The following is a 16761-nucleotide window of genomic DNA, read 5'->3' as shown; positions in this document are numbered from 1 at the left end:
AGTCACTGGCAATATGCCTTACTGCCCACCTCAAAATGATCTGCTGCTTATAGATCACAAACATATTATAAACAAATGGTTTGAATGAGAGGCAAGATAAAAGCGAGTATAATCAAATTGTGTATTGATATATCCACAGGAACATATTCCACAAATGAGTGTATTTTTTTCTCTTGTTCTTTTAATTTTCTGTTGCATGTTCATCCGAGGACAGCCAACGCGTTTAGGCCAAACATGGGCTTCTTCAGGGCTGTGATATCATACAATGTAAGTGTGTTTTAGAATATACATAAGACAAACACAATACATTTTTTAACAAAGGGAAAAAAAATTCATGACAATGAAAGACACGAAAGAGAGAAAAGATGAGGAAAAGGAGAAAAGATGACTCTTTGCTTGCTCTATTCTATCTCTTTCCCTAACACTACTTGTGTATTTACTATATGGGTTTTTATCAATATATTCGTATTCTCTTGGCTTAGTTGGATAAACAATACAAATTCCTCTAAGAATAATTTTTAGAACAAGTTCTTTCTTAAGAATTTCTTTAAACCAGTACTCTCGTATTCTTGAGAATTATTATCAGGTTTTTTGTTCTGACTTTTATGATTTTCATGTGCTTTTTATCTCAGCCTATTGGATTTAATGATTGTTGTAACCTATTTGTGGCATTAGAGCCAGTGCACATCTTTGGAGTTTGGTTTTAATTAAACTGCTCCTGTTTCACAATTGCCCTGCAGTCATTTTGTTGTTTGATTCCAGCTATCTCAATACTTGCTGGATTTTTTTCATTTTTTTCAGTTTCTAAGTTTTTGGTCATTTTACCGAGCGGCCGCATCTGCGCATCTGCGTTCAACTATTTACTGCATCTGCGTTCAACTATTTAACACTATATCCTGGTCAGACATAAGTGTAATTCTATATTGGAAGGGAGCTACTCTAATCCACTCGTATCTGTCGAGGTGTTCCTTTTTTTAAATTTAGTTCGCCATACTATAATGCCCTTGATTAAGAGCTAATCGACTCGTCTTTTTAGGCGGTTTAGTGTGCGTTTCTTAAACTTTGTAATTGTTGCTAAACAAACTTTGGGTGCCTTGCCACTTTAAGAATCAGCTATTTAGCCCCCATGCTCTGTTTTTTCTTTTATTTTGACTTGTACATTATATCTTTATTGTTACGGCTTGAACGTGGAAGTGCGTTTCTTCTATGCTCTTATGTTCTAGTCGTTATTTTTGTCGAATCCGGAAGTGAGCTAATATACTCACTTCCTGTGAGACAGTCTAGTTCTCGCAACATGTGCCTGATTAGCCGACGCTTTTTAAATGTCCGAGGGAGCCCCTGCTGTTCCTTTGTTCATCTTGCTGGCTTCAGGACGCCTACTCGCATACTTGGACTTGAATATTTTTCGATGCGGCTAATACCGACAACGAGTAAGTGTCTCATCCCACGCTTGCAACAGTTTTTGACCTTCGGGTACTGCTTTTTAAACAGAGACTTTTGTGTGACCGGGTCACCATTATATACTGGGATTCAATCGTTACTCAAGGTTTGTTGCTGTTTGGTTTAGTACTGATTTCTAACTTTTGATTACATAGTTATTGTGTGATTAGTAAACTTGAACCGATATGTGCAGATTTGCTTTATTTTTTCACATAGCTTAGTTACAGATTTAGTTTGCGGTTGCCTTTTCTCTGAACAAAAGTAATTGCGCTTTCTCAAAAATATATATGGTGAGTTTGTACATTGTCCTGTATAGTTTGGTCAAATAACTCTTGACCTTTGACGTAGCGTATGTTACATGGGCTTTTTCTGTTCATTAGCGCTTATGGCCTCTTTCGAGTTATTGATCTGTATATCAACTCGTTTGGCTTAACTTAAATTATCAATGCTCTTTTGGTAAACTTGGGGTTTCTTACCCATATATTCTATCTTTTTACAGATAGATTTGCAAGCGTTACACCTACCAATCATTGCTCCATATTGAGCGACTTCATTAAGTATTGGGTATGTTGATCTCCCTTGCCTCTGTTTGGTTTATTGGTTCTCATTATTGACTGTGGTATGTGCATTTGTGACACAACTTTCTTGGCATACAATTTTCTTTTTTAGACTTTGTTATCAAGTTGCGATCTGATTAAAATGCCAGGAAATATGCTGTGTATTCGCATTCAAATTGCTTTTGGTAAGCTTGCATTTTTTGCTAGCTATATTTTAATCCGGGTCTTTGACTTGTTTCGTTCTTGGGTCACATGGTGTTTTTCTTACTGCTCTCTCTCTTTTTTTTACCAGTTTGGGTTGTTCACGTTTTCTATAATTATGGGTGAGGTTCTTTATGTATTATCTTTCTGCCACGGGAGATCATGACTATTTCATGAGCTCTTTGGTTTGTTGGATTTACTTCTTTTCTCGTAATAGGTATTTTTCTATTAATTTTTTGTTTAACAAGAAACACTCATCTTTTCTCTCTTTTGTGTATTTCATTGTCATGAATAAAAAAAAAAAAATTCCCTTTGTTAAAAAATGTATTGTGTTTGTCTTATGTATATTCTAAAACAAACTAACATTGTATGATATCGCGAAACGCGTTGGCTGTCCTCAGATGAACATGCAACAGAAAATTAAAAGAACAAGAGAAAAAAATACACTAATTTGTGGAATACACAATTTGATTATACTCGCTTTTATATTGCCTCTCATTCAAACCATTTGTTTACACTACACTGCTGTGGTTGTCACTAAAATAATCTGATATGGTCCATGTCATCTGGGTTCTAAATACGACTTCCTCAAGTGTTTCTTGACAAGACCCCACTCTCCTGATCTCAGATCATGTGCTTGATCCGGCTGTGTTGTGGTTGCAATTTCTCCAACCTGATGAGCAACAAAACACACCAGATCAGCCAATCCTGTGCAATAATCAAGCACTAGATCATCAGAAATATTCATCAGTTTGTTTGCTGCTACAATCGCTTGTCTCATTGCTCTTCCCATCAGAACTTCATGATGACTCAATCCAGTCTTTTTACCTGGAATGCTTCAAAGACTCATCAATATCAGGAGTAAAGCGTCAGGCCATTTCAGTGTTGTGGATGCACACAACTTTCCCTGTCTAGACTTTATAGTGCCATTGATTTGCTCGACTACTCCAGATGCTTCTGATTGATAGGCACAATGCAGCTTTTGCTCAATTTGTAATGCTGCACAAATCATCCAAATTATCTCATTGTTAAAATGTGATCCCCTATCTGTTTCCAAAGTGACTGGATATCTAAATCTTGGTATTAATTCTCTTAGAAGCAATTTTGCAACTGTAAGACGGTCATTCCTTTTGTTAGATAGACCTCTACCCAACGAGAAAACAAACAAACAACTAACACATAATTTAGTCCGTTGCATGGGGTAGCTCAATAAAATCGAGCAGCAGCCTCGTAAGTAGTCCTGCTGCCTTTCCAATTCATCTTCAACTAACAACTGTCTTTCTGCCTGGATTTTTCTGCTGACATATAGAACACCTCTGGCATAAACTCCCTGCAATGACTCTGAACTTAGGGTTATGGAATGACTGCTTGAAGACCCTGATCATTGCATCTCTTCCAACATGTACAATTCCATGGTATACTCTTGCCATTTGAGAAAGTAAACAGTCTGGCATGACTGGTCTCTTATCTGTGTACCCCCATACTTCATCTTCTGCTCTCTTTTTACAGCCTGATTTTATCAAAAGTTATTTTTCTTCGTCTCCTGCCTCTTCTTGCAACTGCCTAATTTCATCCCAAGTTTCCAAAGAAGAAAACATCAAGTTGCAATCAGAACTTTTCTTCACCACCCCTCTGTTGATTGCAATTGAATTTTGTGCACAAAAATGCGCTTCTTGATCAGCGTATCTGTTACCATTCATCACGTAATCATTTCCTGACTTATGCGCAGAACAGTTGACCACCGTAATCTTTTTAGGCCATTGCAAAGCATCCAATAATGATTTCACACTTTTACTGTTCCTGATCAGAGAACCTGAAGAAGTCATAAATCCCCTTTGCATCCAAAACTGACTAAAATCGTGAACCACTCCAAAACCATACTGACTGTAAGTGAATATGGTTACTCTCAGAGTTTTGCCAATTTTGCATGCTCTGATTCCTCTAGCGGTGTATCCTTAATGTCTGGCCTTGGTTTTTTGCACAATTCTTTCACATGCAAACAATCATTATCTGCTTAATCTTTCACTTCTTCACATAATGGACTAGGTAACATAGTTGCCAGATTTATTGTTGTGCATCTCACCACAGTCACATTCTTAGCACCCAAGATTACTCTTTCATACCTAGCCAGCCGACTATAGGTCATGTACTGTATTCAAGTTCTTGTTAATAGAATCTCAACTGAATGTGGCACATATACTTTGACTGGATGTCCCATCACAATCGCTTTACTGTGTTCCAGACTTCACACAAGTAGCAGCTACTGCTTTCAAACAACATGGTAATGCTGCAGCCACTGAAGCCAAAGTAGCAGAAAAATATGCCACTGGACGTTGTGCCATTGCATGTCTTTGAGTTAAAACTGAAATTGCGCACCCATCTCTCCCGCAGCAGTACAACGCAAAATCCTTTGTATAATCTGGCATTCCTAATGCAGGTGCTTGACAAAGACTGTCTCGTAATTCAATAATCTGGATAGTTAGCGTACCGGATACCTCCTCGGTCCACCACAGGTCCCAGTCCCGATTGAGTGGAGGGAGTTGACTTCTGGGTACTGCAGGTTGGCGGTCTAGTTCTTTTCCACCCCACCTGATAAAAACACATTCAGATTGGAGCGCGCAGCGGACGCGTGTAAGGTAGTTGTGGCACCTGTGTTATGCTCTGCGATCACACTGCCCACGCTAGCTGTTGTTGCCCGATTGAATTTTAACTCATTATGCACCTATTTTTAACTGAAATTGTATGTGCAAATAATCACTGTGTTGCGACGATCTGGATAGTTAGCGTACCGGATACCTCCTCGGTCCACCACAGGTCCCAGTCCCGATTGAGTGGAGGGAGTTAATTTCCGGCTATTGCAGGTTGGCGGTCTAGTTCTTTTCCACCCCACCTGATAAAAACACATGCAGAGCTGAGGGCGCAGCAGACGCACGCAGCGGGCGTGCGCAAGCCCATCTGCGCCCGTCCGCGACAGAAGCCCTGTCCTTTTTCCCTCCGCTCCCCTCCAATACTCATGGGACAGACTCCATCAAATTAGGAAAACTTTAACTTCACCGTGTAAACATTCCATCGCCTTGGAGGGAAGGCAACAGAAGTGTTCCCACTGTTCATATGAACTATTTTCAGTGGCAAGAAACCAATCAATGGGTGGGAAGCAGCTTAACATGGCACTGCTCAATTGCAGATCCTTGCCAAAAAATGCCATTGAAATCTCCATTTTACTACAAGATACTGCACCTGATGTGCTATTTCTCACGGAAACTTGGTTGGTACCGAGCTCCAACCCAGATGTTGTCCTCACGGAAACATGGTCGGTACCGAGCTCCTACCCAGATGTTGTCCAAACGCTTCCCCCTGGCTATCTGATTCAGCGCGTTGATAGAATAGGCAGCAAGGGGGGAGGGATTGCTATTATCCATAAAGACCACCTAGTTTGCCGCATTCTGGGCAGCCCCCTCTTAGACTGTGAAAATGCCCATTTATCCATCGCGCTCACCCCCTTAATCACATTTGCCGGCATTCTCCTCTATCTCCCCCCAGGAGCCCTGGGACAATTCTGCAGTTCGTTGCTTGAAACTGTGGTAAATTTAGCTAGCACCTCATTCAATTTTAATCTTTTGGGAGACTTCAACCTTCATTTCGATAACCCCCAGGACATAATAGCCAATGATCTTGCCCATGACCTTCAACATATGAGATGCTTCTAAAGATCCATCTAGCAACCCACACTAAAGGGCATCTCCTGGACCCGATCTTCTCAAATATAGCAGAACTAAAAGGAAAGGAGCCTGTTCCCCTCCCCTGGTCGGATCACTTCCTAATTCGCATGGCAGTCGTCCTCCCCAAGCCCGCCAATGGCCTAAATTGAGCATAGAGGAATGGACTCAGGAACTGCAATCGACCATACCTCTTCACCACCCTGACCTCTCAATAGCTAGCGGTGAGTTCCACTTATGGATCGAGAACTCACTAGACATAGTTCTACCCAGGAGATCCATAATACAAAAAGCTGGCTCAAACAACTCACCCTGGTTTACACCCAAACTCCGCAAACTAAAACAGCGGTGCAAAAGATTAGAAAGAATATGGAGGAAAGATTTTTCAATTGAGAAAATATCTGACTATAGGGCATCTATCATCTCCTATAAAGCCACACTTAAAGCAGCACAGGCATCTTACTATTAAGAAAAAATATTATCCTCCTCCAACTCAGCAAAAGAAATATTCAGAATCGTAAAAAACTTATGAAAGTCCCAGACCCCTCCCTGGCACCTGACCCTTCAAGCCTCCGTTGTGAGGAGCTAGCAGATTTTTTCTCCACCAAAATTCAGCTCATACTGAATCTTCTTCCACCGGCTGACAATGAACACCTTCCCGCGCAGCTCGGAGTAGAAATCCAGAATAGTGCCCCTCTTATTGAATCCTTTGCTCCACTCACTGAGGAACTTCTTCCTTCTATCCTTAATATGATCAAGAGTGGCTCCCCGCTGGACCCGGCCCCATTTAATATTCTGAAGTCCGCCATGTCTATCATCCTTCCTCCCATTGTTAATCTAGTCAATGCCTCTTTAGCATCTGGTGTAGTTCTCCAGGACTGGAAGTTTGCTATGGTGAAAGCATTATTAAAAAAAAAACATCTAGATCCCAGGGAGTTGGCCAATTATCGTCCCATCTCCCTTCTCCCTGGTATTAGTAAGGTTGCGGAAAAATATGTGAACCGCCAACTCTCTGCACATCTTGAAACCTTCAAACTACTCCATTGCTCCCAGACGGGCTTTCTTCCTGGCCAGGGCACAGAGACTGCACTAATGGTGGTGGTGGAGGAGTCTAGAAAGATCTTGGACTCCAGAGGGTCCGTAGCCATCATCCTCCTAGACCTTAGTGCAGCCTTCGATACAGTGAACCACCGCACCCTGGTACACCGGCTCAAAAAACTGGGTGTGACAGGCAGGGCGCTGTCCTGGCTGGAATCGTTCCTTGAAGAAAGCTACTTCCAGATGTTTGAAGGTAATACCCATTCATGACCACTTCCACTGCAGTGCAGGGTTCCTCAGGGGTCTTCCCTGAGCCCCATGCTTTTTATCGTGTATATGTCCCCATTGGCTGAGATAGTTGCACCTTTTGGAATTCAATTTATCAGCTATGCAGATGACACTCAGCTTATTGTGGCACTGAACCAGGCAGAGCAGGCTCCCAGGAACCTGAACTCCTGTCTTAACGAAGTCGCCAGCTGGATGAGTCTATCCCATCTCAAACTCAATGGCGACAAGACGGAGCTCATGTTGCAGGGTAACCAAGCAATTTTCAATCCACATACTCTGTGGCCGTCGTGTATGGGACCCGCCCCAATTCCAAAAAAGGAAATAAAGAGCCTGGGTTTCTGGCTCGACCACAAGCTCACTTTTAGAGCCCACGATAGAAAAACGGCTGCCATCTGCTTCGGCCTGCTCCGGTCAACACGCAAAATACTGCCCCTTCTACCCGAGAGTTCAAAAAAGATCCTAATCCAGGCGCTTATTCTATCGAGGCTAGATTATGGAAAGGCCCTTTATTTAGGAGCACCCACCTCAGTTATCCACAAACTTCAGGTGGTCCAGAACTTGGCAGCAAGACTCCTTACAAGCACAAACAACCGCTGCTCAGCTAAGCTGGCCTTAAAAACACTCCACTGGTTCCCGATGCAAGAGCGAATACACTTTAAAGCTCTGTGCATCGCACATAAAAATTTGCAGGGCAAAGGTCCTCCTATTTTTAACAACCTTATCAAACCCTACAAAGCTCCCAGGAGTCTTCGGTCTAATGAATTACACCTGGCCGACGTCACCAGAATCAGGAAGACCCGCACAGGCGGACGCCTTTTCTCCTATAATGCCTCCAGGCTTTGGAACTCCCTGCCTCTTCTCATCCATCAGGAAACCAACCACCTCTTGTTCCACAGACAACTGAAGACATGGCTTTTCCCATAAATTCCATCTGCTTCTTACCGCGCGTCTGCAGCGCTGGGATGCCTCCGGGTAGCCATGCGCTATATAAGAGCACACTCATACTCATACTCAAAAGCTTTCATACTTTCATCGTCCTACTCAATCGGATCAGTCACATCTTTGTGTGTCAACCTCTGTAGATGTTTTGCAATCAGTGAAAAGTCACTGATCCACTGTCTACAGTATCCAACCATTCCCAAAAACATTTAAACTTCCTTCTGAGTTTAGGGAGGGCTCATTTGTTGAATCACACTGATCCGTTCTGATGTCACCTTTCTGGCTCCCTTCTCTATTTTGTGTCCCAGATATTGGACCTCCTGTTTAGAAAGCTGTAATTTTGCTGGTGACACTTTGTGCCCACCTTCTGCCAGATGGTTCAGTAAAGCAATCTGTCACACATACCTCTCATGTTTTTGATGCCACCAGTAGGTCATCGATGTAGTTAACCAAAACTGATTTTTCTGGCATGACCAAAGTCTCCAAACACTTTTTCAAAATCTGATAAAAAATCAAAGGACTCTCTGTGTACCCTTGAGTAACTAGGCATCATGTCAAAACACACTCTCCGAACCAGAAAGCAAATAAATACTGGCTGTTCGGATGTAAAGGAATCGAGAAAAATGCTTGATACAGATCAATTACTGTGTACCATTCTGCATCACAGGGGATTTGATAAAGATTCACTGCTGGATTTGGCACTATAGGACAACAGGGTACCACAATCTTTAATTTTGCATATTTTGTACTATTTTATATATTCCAGTTGGCTTTTTAATTCCCATAATAGGCGAATTACATGGACTGCTCAGTATTTCTCTTAAAATACCCTGCTCAATCATTTGGTCAATCACAGGAATAACTCCTGCTGTTCTTTTAAGACTCATCTTGTACTGAGGTGTGTTTGGATATGTTGCACCCTGTTTCAACGTAACCTGAATACGATCCACACCTTTCATCAGATCAATCTCTTTTCCTGTAAAATCCCATACATCAGACCTTACTGTATTTCTAAACTCTGCAGGTAAATCTTCCTCAGTGAGAAGTGAAAACAAATCATCCACTTCTGTACCTTGCTTCGATAACATCATTTGAAACGCAAAATGTTTGAAAAGCAATACCATTTGGTGTACAATAGATGGTGCAGTTCATTTTACTAAGCAAAACTCCCCAAAAGATTCACCGGACTCATATCACAGACGACGAACCGATGCATGTCTCTGAATCTTTCAATATTAACTTCTATTGGCTTTTTGATTGGTGTTTTGATATGCTTATTGGAAACTCCTAAGACTTGGATAGTTTCTCTCGTGAGGGGGAGGTTCGGAATTTCTGCTGCTCTCACAGTAGAAAGGGTAGCACCAGTATCCACTAGGAATGTAAAATCATTACCTTCCACCTTTCCATCAACAAATGGACATGACTGATCTACCTCTAGAGATGCACCAAGCATGCACTCTTCCTCCCCCTCAGACACCGTCATTGAGATGAGTCTGAATCACTCTCAATGCACTGCAACATGTATTGCAAAACCATTTGCACATTTTGATTCTTACCAACTTGTTTACCTGTGTGAAATCCAGTGTTCACACTATATCTCTGCACTTGAGCATTCATAATATTTGGCATAGGAGCTTGTGACACCTGTAACTGTGGAGTAACTACCTGCTGCTGCTGTTGCTGTTGTTGATTCACAACCACCTCACTCTGCATCTGTGAACTTAAATTTTGATTCATCCCATTATTTTTTGGAACAGATCTACACTTGTTCTTCCAATGTCCAAACTTTTGTCACGGATGACAACGATATTTCTTTTTGAATTAATCTTTATTCATTTTACCTCAAACTCTATCACCACTGGATACTTGACCATTCTGATTCTGACCTTTCATCTGATAATTTGTCTGCGAACCACTATTTCCTTCTTGCTGTTCTGCCACTTTCACTTGTGCCCACATAATTTTCTCCTTTAACTTTTTGTGTCTCGACTCACTACAATATTTTGCATACCACAAAATCTCATCAACTGTTTTACTCTGCCAACAAATCAAAAGTTGCTGAATCATGTTACTAATTTCTGGTTTCAATCCAAACATGAAACGATACACGAAATGTCCCATATCTTTATCTCCGATATTCTCAAACCCACTGTACTGTTTGAACACTTGTAACAACCTCTCATAGTAGGCATGTACTGACTCTTTTGGTTCTTGTGTTGTCCTATCTATTTTAACCCAGTCTGTTTCCTTTGGAGAGATTTTACCTTTCATGTATGTGCTTACCTGATTGTATTTCTTCATCACCTCTTCTGAAAGTGCACCTGTTTTCACATCTCTAGGATATTCTTCTTTAGGCCAATCAAGAGCAGTTTTACACTCAGTCCATAAATCAGCTGGAACAACAATCTGAAACAATCCATCTAAACCTTTGAAACCTTCACAAACCTCTCTACTTGTTTGTACCACTCAACTGGTTTTTCCCTCAATCTAGGAAAGTCATTAGCAAAGGATAATATATCCTGTCTTGTCCAAGGAACGTGAACATATTCACCACCTAGAACTTCTCTCATCGGACACACCATTTCAGCCTGTCCTGACTCTCTTAATGGAAATAAAGACGTTTTCTTTGTTGGCAGTCATTTCATCTTTCTTTTTCCCTATCTACCTTTCCATCGTTCTACATCTCCCCATTTCTTCAAGATGCTCATCAATTGTTTTGCAATCTTTTGCCAGACGCATTCAAATTCTCGAAATCCTTTTCAGTAAGTTCCAGTCTGTACGTTTTCTGTGACACCCTTGACTTCTCTATGTCTACTCCATATTCACAAGCAGTCTCTATCAATTTCTCATGAAGATTTCTTGCTTTCCAAGTAATATTTTTGCACAAGAATAATAACTCTTCGTCTCAGTAAGTACTCAATCTGTCTGGACTTATCGTACCAATAATCATTTCTTCCAAATCCAGTCTTTACTTACATCTATAATCTGTGGTTGAGGTTTTCACTTTCCCATCTCCCTTATCCAATCTTCTAATTCATCAGGTAAAGGACCTATTGAACTACCTGATGCTGGAGTGACATTCTGCACTATTCTCCTCGGTTCCATTTGTGCACCTCTGTTAAGGGTTTCAGTTATCAACTCACAAACTGGAAGATCAATCAATGAAGTACTTGTTTCAGCTTGTCCAGTCTGATCAGTTACCATTACTACCAAATTCCTGACATTTTTCATTGGGACTGTCAATTCATGTACCTTCAATATATTCCGGTTTTCCCCATACAATGTAACTATGGGACCGATCGTTACTGGCACTGTTAATGCTTCCACATTCAGATTCATCTGGTTAATTTTCTGAGTCAACTCTTCTCTTACCTTACTCAACATGTCTATTTCACTCTCTTGCACCACTCTAGCAACTACCGGGACTTGTGGAACCTGCAGAATTAGCGGGGTTCCCATTAATGGTGCATTTGGAACTGTTTCACTTAAGTTCTCCTGATATGGTGGAGGACTTTAAATCAAGATGTCATCTAACAACTTGTCATCAGATTCACTCACGTCAAAATTCTATCCTGATGTCGCTACATTTTTCTTTTTCTCTTTACACTTGCCTCCAGTTGCTTCTTCAGCAACTAAAACTGGTACAAACCATCCGTTAGCACAGCTCTCCTCCTTCTTTTCATTTTATCATCCCTGTTTTCAAAAGGATATCTAGACATTATACTTCTGTACCTTTTTTCACCCCTATATTCCTCTCGTTCATACGCCTCATATTCCCATTCCTCAAGCGCTTCATACTGAGTACGTCAAGGTCTTGGTTCTAGAGAGTTCATTCGTCCTCTCAAATTCTGCAGAATCCGTACATTAAATGTACCATACTCTGGGAATGCTAAGACACCATCATCTTCCGTGTATCTCACCCAATTCTCTAACCAAGTACACGTATGGTAACCACATTTCAAAATCATAAAAGAAGCAGGCGTTCTTGCAGGTGGAATAGGAATACCCTCTCTAGTTAATATTGGTTTGTCTTTTTTAAAGAAACCCTTTATCTTATTAATCAGCTTCATTTTTCCAACTCTTCACGCTAAAATATAATTCAATAAACAAACGACAAACTCTTTGTACTTCTGCTTATTCTATTTGCTAGTAGTTGTCTAATACCAGCACGACTCACACCAACCGCCCAATCAGAACACTTCTACGTAATCCATACCTCGACCAATACCAGCATGATTCACAGCAATCAACCAATCACAGCTTTCTGTCCAATGTCAGCGCAGTCATTTGTGACGTCAGTATTACTCCAACTACTGACCCTTCCTTTCAAAAATAATACAGCAATGTATTTCTGAGTTATTGTCAACTAAACTTGTTAGAAAACAGCATTAAACAATGCTACCTTGTCTGTTCCTCTAAATAAAGAGATAGTCTCCACTTCAAAACAGAGATTTCATTCACTTCAAATAAAATATTGACCAGCGCTATTCTACATACAAACAAGCTATAGGAGGATGTGATACTCCCCTAAGGATATAAGCCAAAGTTTCGGAAGAGGACTTTTTTTGTGGAAAGAGGTTTTGGTACTCCGTTCGGGATGTGAGGCCAGAGTTTTGGAAGAGGACCCATCACTATTTCAAGCAAAATCTACTCCCAAACGAATCGTCCCTAATATAACACCAACAGCCTTTCGCCGTTCTGTATTATGATAACAGACAAAGTACTTCTGCAGTGTGATGCCTTATCCACACTATTTTTCTGCCTCTTCAGGTTAAAATAACATTATTCGGGATCTCAGGTAATTCTGTACCCACACTTCTGGACAACATAGAACAAAACACTAACTTTTCATTGTTAAGAGACAAATAATCAAAAATCGATAATTATTACCAAACTAATCAATAATTAACCATCCTCTGCTACCAAAAAGTGATCCAGCGCCAATCAGGAATTGATAAATCAATAATAACACAAACATAGGCACATACTCATACACCCAACTCTATAAATCCCTGTTGCACTGTCTTCAAGTTAGACAAAATAAGTTGTTCCTAATACAGGCTCGTATCTAAGACACTAAATACATAACTGAACCTGTATTTTAAATTCTTTCCTCTGGTCGATGGACCTAAAGCTGAGAAGTTGATGTCAATAATTAGTACTATCTATATTTCTAAATAATCACAAACTCAGTGTGAGGTTAACAGTGTTTATTGGAAAATAATGTGAAGGTAAAAATGCTCATCATGTACAGGTTTACAAGGCAAACAAAGAATCAATCACAGGGAGAGAGAACATTATCAAAGCAAACAGTGTTAAACTCATATCAAAATAACACTTGCAAATGAAGGAGTGGATAGGCGGAAAGACAGTAGTTTCAGAGACAAAAATACAATTGCAAATACTTGTGCAAAGTACGAATCATTAGCTATACTAACCTAAGGAAATCAGAAGAAAACTACCCCTCTGGCCAAAGGGATAGTGGGGGTTCCCCGTGTAAAGATTTGGAGAACAAAGAATAAATCAGGATATGGCATTCAGGTCAGGAGCAGGAAATAGGTAGGCCTCTATCAGCAAACCGACAGACAGCCACAATCTCCCTCCCTTCAGCAACCTACCACAACCACGGCAACGCTAACACAAACACAACACCCCCAGGACACTTCAATTATCACCTAAAAACTTACATTTCCAACTCACATTTGTTAAAACATTTTCAGAAACTCAGTCTCTCATTGGCTAATTTAGGGGGTTTTCTATCACACCACCAGAGTCAAGTTCATAATTTTCACTGAGTTCTTTGTAATACTTATTTCACATTACGTTAGCCACGTCTCATGAATACACGTTCCCTCTAACAAATAACATGCTGCAAGTCTCTACATTTTCATTATTTGCCTCTGCAGTTTCCGCGAAAGAAGTTTGTACATTTGCACTTGATCCCACTGCCATCCTTCCATTACTTCGCAGACATACAATAATACTTGAAGGTTATCAGCCTTTGCCTTCTAAATTCTCTCTCTGAGCTGGATTTTCAACTTATTTATTCATATTTATTTTTCTTTAACCCTCGACTGACATGCAAAGATGTAGGCCCATGTTTGTTTCACTACAATGGACAAAAAACATTATTATTATTTTAATTAAATATATTTCTCACTGTTTACCACCCACCTTGCACTATACCACGTTATTTTCCTAGCAAGAGCATTGATGTGCAAAAGCAGCATTATTTGATTTTTTCCCAAAAGCAGAACACAAATGCGGCATGGTCTTCCATGCATTAGTCCACACATTAATGCCCGCATGCGCAAAGCATTTCCCCATGTTTTTCGTGTTTTTGTGCGTTATTTCCACAGCACACTGTTAGTGAATGTTACGGTGGACTTAATCCGAGCAAGTTTTATCTTCTCAAAACCCTGCTACATCAACTCTGCTTTTGAGCATGTAGACTTGAGTGCGCCCAATCAGAAATGGTGTCGCTCAGAGTCTAAAATGAGTGGAGGGAACCCAGAAATAGCAGTCCCCACCTCCCCATTTACAACAAATTAATCGAAAAATATTAAAACAAAGCAATGTCAAAGTGATCAAAATACAAATTTCTGATGAAAGGCTTAAAAGAAGTACTGTCATGCTGAGGGCTTAAATCCAACTGTAGCAGCGAGGACTGCAAAAAGGTTAATCTCTGGTAAGGTGGCGGTCCCCAGGGCATTGTGGTTGCCGCAAGGGCAACCCCCACATAAATAATCAAAAATACCCAGTGGAGGTGGAAGTCCCCGGGGCTTTAGGAATTCTCGGAGGGGGGCCTGTGAGCACCCTTTCTACATATTTGCACTTGTCCCCAAGACCTGGCCCACCAGCGGGAGTATATTAAACAAAACGAGGAAGCCCACGCTTTTTTTTCCCACTTCGGTGGGATTCCAAAGATCTAGCAGGAGAAGTTCAGGGGCATCCCGGATCGGCTGGAAGCAGAGTGCTGACGGCCCGGCCTGTAGTGCGTTGTGCGTCTTGAGGTCCAATACGGTCAGGAGCAGGCACGTTGGAGAGGCAAGCTTGGGACAGTTGGGGCACTTAGGAAGTAGGTCTCGGGTGTTTAGACATTCGTTGATGGGTTCTTGCTTCTGGTGCTTTGGGAGTCTAGTGTGGACTCTTCTTCTTGGTGTTTGCCATTGGGGGTCCGGTACCCCGGGTATTGGTAAGCCACGGCTCTAATAAGCCTTGATGTCTCCTCACATGGTGTGGAGACAGACCTGACCCCCCAGGAGCTGCTCTAAATTTTTTATGTTTTGGTGCTGCATCGAGGTCGTTGGGGAGCAGCAAGGAATCACAGGATTGGTGCTTGGGGATTGCTGGACAGTGATATCTTCATTCCTAGGGAGCATCTCAGCAATTTCTGGAAGAATTAAGGTGCTCTGGGGTTCTTGGAATCCTTTCAGGTTGAGGACTTCACTGCAGGCAGTGATTGTTGAGTCCTTGAATCAGAAGGAAGGGTTTGGTACCTTTTATTTTTGCAGCAGGGACTTCAGTTCTCAGGTAGCGGATATTCTTCATCCTGGACTTCTTTTGTCTGTCAAAAATGATGTACAGGTCTTGAGGTGCTACCTAAATACTGAATTTAGGGGTGTTACAAGGGGAGACAGTTAGTGGCCAATGGGATACCTAACGTTACGGTGTTTCACCCTCTAGTGACCTCTTCCTGTGGGTAGGGGCACTACCTGGTTAATGTGATGTGTTAATGTTGTAGACTTGTAAAGCGCACAGCTACCCCAGCAACAGGGCGTCCCGGCGCTGTAGACCGCTGGGGAACCCGTCCTGGCTATCCCTGTGAGATGGTCCCTTTCTGGGTATCTCCAAGGTGAAACCAGGCATCCCCGGCATCTGTGGGGGGCCGTTGTAGAGATGAGGCAAGCTTAATGCCCAGAGTTGCCGAGTGTGTTCCTGGTTAGAGTAGGTACTGAGGCGAGAATTATCGAGTCCGTTTTTGACCCTGGTCCACGACCCTGCCGCGTCGGGAATTGAACCCTGGTCCCTGGCCGATTCTCTGCTTACGGGTCTGCCGCCTCTAACTAGTGAGTCACACCTCTCCAACCTGATAAGTTGTTTCTCCACATCCCAAGATGGTGGAGATCCAGCAGAGGGTCTCCCCACCCTGCCCTGCCCTGGGGATGAGGTAGGTCAAGTGGAGACCCTGCTTCTAATTTAACTAATTTTACTGCCTTTCTTCCCACCAAAAATGGAGCAGGAAAGGGGCCTTGGCTTACCCCACTATCTGGTGGTTCCTGGGTTCTATTTCAAAGGCAGCATCGCCTTGAAATCTTCCCGCCAAGAAGGCCATCCTCTCCTAGAGGAGGTGTGAAGCACATCTGCCCAGAGTAGGCTTTTTCTCTGTCCCTTGAGAGCGCTGTTTCTCACCCCGTGCCCGATTCACAGAACTAACTTAAGACAAAATCCTAAACTTACTACCATTTTGGTATTCACAGAAGGCACTTACACATTTTGGTATTCACAGAAGGCACTTACTCATTTTGGTATTCACAGAAGGCACTTGCTCATCAATAAGTAAGTGACTTTTGTGAATACCA

Source organism: Triturus cristatus, chromosome 7 (assembly GCF_964204655.1).
Source record: "Triturus cristatus chromosome 7, aTriCri1.1, whole genome shotgun sequence".
Classification (NCBI taxonomy): domain Eukaryota; kingdom Metazoa; phylum Chordata; class Amphibia; order Caudata; family Salamandridae; genus Triturus; species Triturus cristatus.
This window is presented reverse-complemented; position numbering follows the sequence as displayed.